Genomic DNA, 11,119 nt, shown 5'->3' with positions numbered 1-11,119 from the left:
CATTAGAATCAGATCTCTTGCTGACTCACTGCACATTCTGTTAGGAGTCTGCTTGAGTATAGATTGGGCAGCTGCGACAGGGACTGTGCTCAGGAAAGCTCGCTGGTGAATTGGAAACCTTGACCGTTAACAAGCTAAGGGGAACGTGCTAGCCCAGAATGCGATGTGCTTCGTAGCTCTTTCTCCCGGAGCGCTTTCATTGAAACTGCAAATCGCGATTACAAGAACACTGTACTATAGATTCTTCATCTGTGATTCCCCTGTTCACTAGCAAAAACTCTTTACTGCCTAACCAACCAGGGAAGTTGCTTGTTTCCTAGAAAGCTGCATTAGAATCAGATCTCTTGCTGAACAGACACGTGCACATTCTGTGTTAGGAGTCTGCTTAAGTATAGATTGGGCAGCTGCGACAGGACTGTGCTCAGGAAAGCTCGCTGGTGAATTGGAAACCTTGACCGTTAACAGCTAAGGGGAACGTGCTAGCCCAGAATGCTGCTGCTCGTTAGCTCTTTCTCCCGGGAGCGCTTTCATTGCAAACTGCAAATCGCGATTACAAGAACACTGTACTATAGATTCTTCATCTGTGATTCCCCTTGTTCACTGCAAAACCTTTCTGCCTAACCAATATAGAGGTTGCTTTTTCCTAGAAAGCTGCCTTAGAATCAGATCTCTTGCTTAACAGACACTGCACATTCTGTTTAGGAGTCTGCTTAAGTATAGATTGGGCAGCTGCGACAGGACTGTGCTCAGGAAAGCTCGCTGGTGAATTGGAAACCTTGACCGTTAACAGCTAAGGGGAACGTGCTAGCCCAGAATGCTGCTGCTCGTTAGCTCTTTCTCCCGGGAGCGCTTTCATTGCAAACTGCAAATCGCGATTACAAGAACACTGTACTATAGATTCTTCATCTGTGATTCCCCTGTTCACTGCAAAACTTTTCTCCTAACCAATATAGGAGGTAAATATTTTTTCCTAGAAAGCTGCTGAGAATCAGATCTCTTGCTGAACTGACACTGCACTTTCTGTTTAGGAGTCTGCTTAAGTATAGATTGGGCAGCTGCGACAGGACTGTGCTCAGGAAAGCTCGCTGGTGAATTGGAAACCTTGACCGTTAACAGCTAAGGGGAACGTGCTAGCCCAGAATGCTGCTGCTCGTTAGCTCTTTCTCCCGGGAGCGCTTTCATTGCAAACTGCAAATCGCGATTACAAGAACACTGTACTATAGATTCTTCATCTGTGATTCCCTGTTCACTGCAACATATTTTCTCCTAACCCAATATAGGATTTAAATTTTTTCCTAGATAGCTGCCTGAGAATCAGATCTCTTGCTGAACTGACACTGCACTTTCTGTTTAGGAGTCTGCTTAAGTATAGATTGGGCAGCTGCGACAGGACTGTGCTCAGGAAAGCTCGCTGGTGAATTGGAAACCTTGACCGTTAACAGCTAAGGGGAACGTGCTAGCCCAGAATGCTGCTGCTCGTTAGCTCTTTCTCCCGGGAGCGCTTTCATTGCAAACTGCAAATCGCGATTACAAAAACACTGTACTATAGATTCTTCATCTGTGATGTCCCTGTTCACTACAAAACCTTTCTGCCTAACCAACCATGGGAAGTTGCTTTTTTTCCTAGAATGCTGCATTAGAATCAGATCTCTTGCTGAACTGACACTGCACTTTCTGTTTAGGAGTCTGCTTAAGTATAGATTGGGCAGCTGCGACAGGACTGTGCTCAGGAAAGCTCGCTGGTGAATTGGAAACCTTGACCGTTAACAGCTAAGGGGAACGTGCTAGCCCAGAATGCTGCTGCTCGTTAGCTCTTTCTCCCGGAGTTTCACTGCAAACTGCAAATCAGCGATTACAAGAACACTGTACTATAGATTCTTCATCTGTGATTCCCCTGTTCACTGCCAAATCTTTTCTCCTAACCCAATATAGGAGGTTGCTTTTTTCCTAGAAAGCTGCCTGAGAATCAGATCTCTTGCTGAACTGACACTGCACTTTCTGTTTAGGAGTCTGCTTAAGTATAGATTGGGCAGCTGCGACAGGACTGTGCTCAGGAAAGCTCGCTGGTGAATTGGGGACGTTGACCGTTAACAGCTAAGGGGAACGTGCTAGCCCAGAATGCTGCTGCTCGTTAGCTCTTTCTCCCGGGGAGCGCTTTCATTGCAAACTGCAAATCGCGATTACAAGAACACTGTACTATAGATTCTTCATCTGTGATGTCCTGTTCACTGCAAAACATTTCTGCCTAACCAACAATGGGAAGTTGCTTGTTTCCTAGAAAGCTGCATGAGAATCAGATCTCTTGCTGAACTGACACTGCACTCTCTGTTTAGGAGTCTGCTTAAGTATAGATTGGGCAGCTGCGACAGGACTGTGCTCAGGAAAGCTCGCTGGTGAATTGGAAACCTTGACCGTTAACAGCTAAGGGGAACGTGCTAGCCCAGAATGCTGCTGCTCGTTAGCTCTTTCTCCCGGGAGCGCTTTCATTGCAAACTGCAAATCGCGATTACAAGAACACTGTACTATAGATTCTTCATCTGTGATTCCCCTGTTCACTGCAAAATCTTTTCTCCTAACCCAATATAGGAGGTACTTGTTTCCTAGAAAGCTGCCTGAGAATCAGATCTCTTGCTGAACTGACACTGCACTTTCTGTTTAGGAGTCTGCTTAAGTATAGATAGGGCAGCTGCGACAGGACTGTGCTCAGGAAAGCTCGCTGGTGAATTGGAAACCTTGACCGTTAACAGCTAAGGGGAACGTGCTAGCCCAGAATGCTGCTGCTCGTTAGCTCTTTCTCCCGGGAGCGCTTTCATTGCAAACTGCAAATCGCGATTACAAGAACACTGTATTATAGATTCTTCATCTGTGATTCCCTGTTCACTGCAAAACCTTTCTGCCTAACCAACCATGGGAAGTTGCTTGTTTCCTAGAAATGCTGCATTAGAATCAGATCTCTTGCTTAACAGACACTGCACTCTCTGTTTAGGAGTCTGCTTAAGTATAGATAGGGCAGCTGCGACAGGACTGTGCTCAGGAAAGCTCGCTGGTGAATTGGAAACGTTGACCGTTAACAGCTAAGGGGAACGTGCTAGCCCAGAATGCTGCTGCTCGTTAGCTCTTTCTCCCGGGAGCGCTTTCATTGCAAACTGCAAATCGCGATTACAAGAACACTGTACTATAGATTCTTCATCTGTGATTCCCCTGTTCACTGCAAAATCTTTTCTCCTAACCAATATAGGAGGTTGCTTGTTTCCTAGAAAGCTGCCTGAGAATCAGATCTCTTGCTGAACTGACACTGCACTTTCTGTTTAGGAGTCTGCTTAAGTATAGATAGGGCTAGCTGCGACAGGACTGTGCTCAGGAAAGCTCGCTGGTGAATTGGGGACCTTGACCGTTAACAGCTAAGGGGAACGTGCTAGCCCAGAATGCTGCTGCTCGTTAGCTCTTTCTCCCGGGAGCGCTTTCATTGCAAACTGCAAATCGCGATTACAAGAACACTGTACTATAGATTCTTCATCTGTGATTCCCCTGTTCACTGCAAAACTTTTCTCCTAACCAACATATGGAGAGTTGCTTGTTTCCTAGAAAGCTGCATTAGAATCAGATCTCTTGCTGAACTGACACTGCACTTTCTGTTTAGGAGTCTGCTTAAGTATAGATAGGGCAGCTGCGACAGGACTGTGCTCAGGAAAGCTCGCTGGTGAATTGGAAACCTTGACCGTTAACAGCTAAGGGGAACGTGCTAGCCCAGAATGCTGCTGCTCGTTAGCTCTTTCTCCCGGGAGCGCTTTCATTGCAAACTGCAAATCGCGATTACAAGAACACTGTACTATAGATTCTTCATCTGTGATTCCCCTGTTCACTGCAAAACCTTTCTGCCTAACCAACCATGGGAAGTTGCTTGTTTCCTAGAAAGCTGCATTAGAATCAGATCTCTTGCTGAACTGACACTGCACTTCTGTTTAGGAGTCTGCTTAAGTATAGATTGGGCAGCTGCGACAGGACTGTGCTCAGGAAAGCTCGCTGGTGAATTGGAAACCTTGACCGTTAACAGCTAAGGGGAACGTGCTAGCCCAGAATGCTGCTGCTCGTTAGCTCTTTCTCCCGGGAGCGCTTTCATTGCAAACTGCAAATCGCGATTACAAGAACACTGTACTATAGATTCTTCATCTGTGATTCCCCTGTTCACTGCAAAATGTTTTCTCCTAACCCAATATAGGAGAGTTGCTTGTTTCCTAGAAAGCTGCCTGAGAATCAGATCTCTTGCTGAACTGACACTGCACTTTCTGTTTAGGAGTCTGCTTAAGTATAGATTGGGCAGCTGCGACAGGACTGTGCTCAGGAAAGCTCGCTGGTGAATTGGAAACCTTGACCGTTAACAGCTAAGGGGAACGTGCTAGCCCAGAATGCTGCTGCTCGTTAGCTCTTTCTCCCGGGAGCGCTTTCATTGCAAACTGCAAATCGCGATTACAAGAACACTGTATTATAGATTCTTCATCTGTGATTCCCTGTTCACTGCAAAACATTTCTGCCTAACCAACCATGGGAAGTTGCTTGTTTCCTAGAAAGCTGCATTAGAATCAGATCTCTTGCTGAACTGTACACTGCACTTCTCTGTTTAGGAGTCTGCTTAAGTATAGATTGGGCAGCTGCGACAGGACTGTGCTCAGGAAAGCTCGCTGGTGAATTGGAAACCTTGACCGTTAACAGCTAAGGGGAACGTGCTAGCCCAGAATGCTGCTGCTCGTTAGCTCTTTCTCCCGGGAGCGCTTTCATTGCAAACTGCAAATCGCGATTACAAGAACACTGTACTATAGATTCTTCATCTGTGATTCCCCTGTTCACTGCAAAATGTTTTCTGCCTAACCCAATATAGGAGGTTGCTTTTTTCCTAGAAAGCTGCATTAGAATCAGATCTCTTGCTGAACTGACACTGCATTTCTCTTTAGGAGTCTGCTTAAGTATAGATTGGGCAGCTGCGACAGGACTGTGCTCAGGAAAGCTCGCTGGTGAATTGGAAACCTTGACCGTTAACAGCTAAGGGGAACGTGCTAGCCCAGAATGCTGCTGCTCGTTAGCTCTTTCTCCCGGGAGCGCTTTCATTGCAAACTGCAAATCGCGATTACAAGAACACTGTACTATAGATTTTTCATCTGTGATTCCCCTGTTCACTGCAAAAACTTTCTGCCTAACCAACATTGTGAAGTTGCTTGTTTCCTAGAAAGCTGCATTAGAATCAGATCTCTTACAGAACTGTAACTGCACTTCTGTTTAGGAGTCTGCTTAAGTATAGATATGGGCAGCTGCGACAGGACTAGTGCTCAGGAAAGCTCGCTGGTGAATTGGAAACCTTGACCGTTAACAGCTAAGGGGAACGTGCTAGCCCAGAATGCTGCTGCTCGTTAGCTCTTTCTCCCGGGAGCGCTTTCATTGCAAACTGCAAATCGCGATTACAAGAACACTGTATTATGATTCTCATCTGTGATTCCCTGTTCACTGCAAAACTTTCGCCTAACCAACCATGGGAAGTTGCTTGTTTCCTAGAATGCTGCATGAGAATCAGATCTCTTGCTGAACGGTAATGGCACTCTCTGTTTAGGAGTCTGCTTAAGTATAGATTGGGCAGCTGCGACAGGACTGTGCTCAGGAAAGCTCGCTGGTGAATTGGAAACATTGACCGTTAACAGCTAAGGGGAACGTGCTAGCCCAGAATGCTGCTGCTCGTTAGCTCTTTCTCCCGGGAGCGCTTTCATTGCAAACTGCAAATCGCGATTACAAGAACACTGTACTATAGATTCTTCATCTGTGATTCCCCTGTTCACTGCAAAACATTTCTGCCTAACCAACATTGGGAAGTTGCTTGTTTCCTAGAAAGCTGCATGAGAATCAGATCTCTTGCTGAACTGTCAGTGCACTCTCTGTTTAGGAGTCTGCTAGAGTACAGATTGGGCAGCTGCGACAGGACTGTGCTCAGGAAAGCTCGCTGGTGAATTGGAAACCTTGACCGTTAACAGCTAAGGGGAACGTGCTAGCCCAGAATGCTGCTGCTCGTTAGCTCTTTCTCCGGGAGCGCTTTCATTTGCAAACTGCAAATCGCGATTACAAGAACACTGTACTATAGATTCTTCATCTGTGATTCCCCTGTTCACTGCAAAATCTTTCTGCCTACCCAATATAGGGAAGTTGCTTGTTTCCTAGAAAGCTGCCTGAGAATCAGATCTCTTGCTGAACTGACACTGCACTCTCTGTTTAGGAGTCTGCTTAAATATAGATTGGGTAGCTGCGAAAGGAATATGCTCAGGAAAGCTCGCTGGTGAATTGGAAACATTGACCGTTAACAGCTAAGAGGAACTTTCTAGCCCAGAATGGTGCTGCTCATTAGCTCTTTCTCCCGGGAGCGCTTTCCTTGCAAAGTGCAAATCGCGATTACAAGAACACTGTACTATAGATTCTTCACCTGTGATTCCCCTGTTCACTTGAAAATCTTTTTTCCTAACCCAATATAGGAGATATCTTTTTTCCTAGAAAGCTGCATTAGAATCAGATCTCTTGCTGAACTGTAACTGCATTCTATGTTTAGGAGTCTGCTTAAGTATAGATTGGACAGCTTCGACAGGAATGTACTCAGGAAAGCTCGCTGGTGAATTGGAAACATTGACCGATAACAGCTAAGGGGAATGTGCTAGCCCAGAATGCTGCTGCTCGTTAGCTCTTTCTCCCGGGAGCGCTTTCCTTGCAAAGTGCAAATCGCGATTACAAGAACACTGTACTATAGATTCTTCACCTGTGATTCCCCTGTTCTCTGCAAAATCTTTTTTCCTAACCCAATATAGGAGACTACTTGTTTCCTAGAAAGCTGCATTAAAATCAGATCTCTTGCTGAACTGTAACTGCATTCTATGTTTAGGAGTCTGCTTAAGTATAGATTGGACAGCTTCGACAGGAATGTACTCAGGAAAGCTCGCTGGTGAATTGGAAACATTGACCGATAACAGCTAAGGGGAATGTGCTAGCCCAGAATGCTGCTGCTCGTTAGCTCTTTCTCCCGGGAGCGCTTTCATTGCAAACTGCAAATCGTGATTTCAAGAACACTGTACTATAGATTCTTCATATGTGATTTCCCTCTTCCCTGCAAAACATTTCTGCCTAACCAACCATGGGAACTTGTTTGTTTCCTAGAAAGCTGCGTTAGAATCAGATCTCTTGCTTAACTGTAACTGCACTCTATGTTTAGGAGTCTGCTTAAGTATAGATTGGGCAGCTGCTACAGGAATTGTACACAGGAAAGCTCGCTGGTGAATTGGAAACATTGACCGTTAACAGCTAAGGGGAATGTGCTACCCCGGAATGCTGCTGCTCGTTACCTCTTTCTCCCGGGAGCGCTTTCATTGCAAACTGCAAATCTGCGATTACAGGAACACTGTACTATAGATTACTTCATCTGTGATTCCCCTGTTCACATAGCAAAATCTTTTCTGTCCTATCCAAACTATGGAAGTTGTCCTTGTTTCCTAGAAAGCTGCATTAAATCAGATCTCTTGCTGAACTGACACTGCACTTCTCTGTTTAGGCGTCTGCTTAAGTATAGATTGGAGGCAGGCTGCGACAGGACTGTGCCTCAGGAAAGCTCGCTGGTGAATTGGAAACCTTGACCGGTTAACAGCTAAGGGGAACGTGCTAGTCCAGAATGCTGCTGCTCGTTATCTCTTTCTCCCGGAGCGCTTTTCATTGCAAAATGCTAAATCGCGATTACAAGAACACTGTACTATAGATTCTTCATCTGTGATTCCCTGTTCACTGCAAAACTTTTTCTGCCTAACCAATCCAGGAGGAAGTTTCTTGTTTCCTAGAAATGCTGCATTAGGAATCAGATCTCTTGCTGAAACTTGGGGGGGGGGGGGGGGGGTGGACACTGCATCTTCCATGTTTTAAGGAGTCTGCTAATAAATTATAGATTGGGCAGCATGCGACAGAACTGTGCCTCAGGAAAGCTCGCTTGGGAATTGGAGGACGTTGACCTGTAACAGCTAAGGGGAACGTGCTAGCCCAGAATGCTGCTGCTCGTTAGCTCTTTCCTCACCGGGAGACGCTTTCATGCAAACATGCAAATCGCGATTACAAGAACACTGTACTATAGATTAACTTCATCTGTGATTCCCTGTTCACTTGCAAACTCTTTTTCTCCTATCCCAATATAGGAGAGGTTTCCTCTGTCCTAGAAAGCTGCCCTTGAGAATTAGATCTCTTGCTGAAACTGACACTGCACTTTCTGTTTAGGGAGTCTGCTTAAGTATAGATTGTAGCAGCTGCTGACAGGACATGGTGCCTCAGGAAACAGCTCGCTGGTGAAATTGAAAAGCCTGACCGTTAACAGTTAAGGGGAAAGTGATAGCCCAGTATGCTGCCGCTCGTTAGCTCTTTCTCCCGGGAGCGCTTTCATTGCAAACTGCAAATCGCGATTACAAGAACACTATACCATACATTCTTCATCTGTGATTCCCCTGTTCACTTGAAAATCTTTTTTCCTAACCCAATATAGGAGATTTCTCTTTTCCTAGAAAGCTGCCTGAGAATCAGATCTCTTGCTGAACTGACACTGCACTCTCTGTTTAGGAGTCTGCTTAAGTATAGATTCGGCAGCTGCGACAGGAATGTACTCAGGAAAGCTCGCTGGTGAATTGGAAACATTGACCGATAACAGCTAAGGGGAATGTGCTAGCCCAAAAAACTGCTGTTCGTTAGCTCATTCTCCCGGGTTCGCTTACATTGCAAACTGCAAATCGCGATTACAAGAACACTGTACTATAGATTATTCATCAGTGATACCCCTGTTCACTGCCAGATCTTTTCTCCTAACCTAATATAGGAGGTAACTTTTTTCCTAGAAACCTGCCTGAGAATCAGATCTCTTGCTGAACTGACACTGCACTTTCTGTTTAGGAGTCTGCTTAAGTACAGATAGGGCAGCTGCGACAGGACTGTGCTCAGGAAGCTCGCTGGTGAATTGGAAACCTTGACCGTTAACAGCTAAGGGGAACGTGCTAGCCCAGAATGCTGCTGCTCGTTAGCTCTTTCTCCCGGGAGCGCTTTCATTGCAAACTGCAAATCGCGATTACAAGAACACTGTACTATAGATTCTTCATCTGTGATTCCCCTAGTCATGTGCAAATGTTTTCACCTAACCCAATATAGGAGGTTGCTTGTTTCCTAGAAAGCTGCATTAGAATCAGATCTCTTGCTGAACTGACACTGCACTTTCTGTTTAGGAGTCTACTTAAGTATAGATAGGGCAGCTGAGTCGGAAATGTACTCAGGAAAGCTGCTGGTGAATTGGAAACGTTGACCGATAACAGCTAAGGGGAACGTGCTAGCTCAGAATGCCTCTGCTCGTAAGCTCTTTCTCCCGAGTGCGCTTACACTGCAAACTGCAAATCGCGATTACAAGAACACTGTACTATAGATTCTTCACCTGTGATTCCCCTGTTCACTACAAAAACTTTCTGCCTAACCCAATATAGGAGATTTCTTTTTTCCTAGAAAGCTGCCTGAGAATCAGATCTCTTGCTGAACTGACACTGCACTTTCTGTTTAGGAGTCTACTTAAGTATAGATAGGGCAGCTGAGTCGGAAATGTACTCAGGAAAGCTCGCTGGTGAATTGGGGACGTTGACCGTTAACAACTAAGAGGAACTTGCTAGCCCAGAATGCTGCTGCTCATTAGCTCTTTCTCCCGGGAGCGCTTTCATTGCAAACTGCAAATCGCGATTACAAGAACACTATACTATACATTCTTCATCTGTGATATCCCTATTCACTGTAAAATCTTTTTTCCTAACCCAATATAGGAGATATCTTTTTCCTAGAAAGCTGCCTGAGAATCAGATCTCTTGCTGAACTGACACTGCACTTTCTGTTTAGGAGTCTGCTTAAGTATAGATAGGGCCGCTGCGACAGGACTGTGCTCAGGAAAGCTCGCTGGTGAATTGGAAACGTTGACCGTTAACAGCTAAGGGAAACGGGCTAGCCCAGAATAGCTTGATGCTCGTTAGCTCTTTCTCCCGGGAGCGATTTCATTGCAAACTGCAAATCGCGATTACAAGAACACTGTACTATAGATTCTTCTTCTGTGATCCCCCTGTTCACTGCAAAATCGTTTTTCCTAACCAACATAGGGAAAGTTGCTGTTCCTAGAAAGCTAGCATTAGAAATCAGATCTCTTGCTGAACTGACAACTGCACTTCAGTTTAGGAGTCTGCTTAAGTATAGATAGGGCAGCTGCGACAGGACTGTGCTCAGGAAAGCTCGCTGGTGAATTGGAAACGTTGACCTGTTAAACAGCTAAGGGGAACAGTGCTAGCCCAGAATGCTGCTGCTCGTTAGTTCTTTCTCCTGGGAGCGCATTCATTGCAAACTGCAAATCGCGATTACAAGATCACTGTACTATAGATTCTTCATCTGTGATTTCCCTGTTCACTGCAAAAGCTTTCTGCCTAACCAAATATAGGAGGTTGCTTGTTTCCTAGAAAGCTGCATTAGAATCAGATCTCTTGCTGAACTGACACTACACTCTCTGTTTAGGAGTTTGCTTAAGTATAGATTGGGTAGCTGCGACAGCACTGTGCTCAGGAAACTCGCTGGTGAATTGGAAACATTGACCGTTAACAGCTAAGGGGAACGTGCTAGCCCAGACTGCTGATGCTCGTTAGCTCTTTCTCCCGGGAGCGCTTTCATTGCAAACTGCAAATGGTGATTACAAGAACACTGTACTATAGATTCTTCATCTGTGATTCCCCTGTTCACTGCAAAAACTTTCTGCCTAAACAACTGTTAAAAGTAAAATTGTTTAATTAAACTTTTAGGGTATATAAATTCAACAAAGTGTAAAGCTCTTCTTTACAAAAATACAGTATATGTAACTTTGCTGTGACAATGTAACTTCTGCAATTTGTTTCGCTTATTGCTACTCAAGATAAGCAAGTTGTGTACTTTGCTTGCCTTATATGGAGAGTGTACGTGATTATTGCTACTCAAGATAAAGAGAGCCTCTCGGCAGAATACAAGGAAAGCTTCTTAGCGGAATACAGAATCACAGAATCACAGAATCACAAGGTTGGAAAGG

The sequence above is a fragment of the Cuculus canorus genome, chromosome 26 (assembly GCF_017976375.1).
Source record: "Cuculus canorus isolate bCucCan1 chromosome 26, bCucCan1.pri, whole genome shotgun sequence".
Lineage (NCBI taxonomy): Eukaryota > Metazoa > Chordata > Aves > Cuculiformes > Cuculidae > Cuculus > Cuculus canorus.
This window is presented reverse-complemented; position numbering follows the sequence as displayed.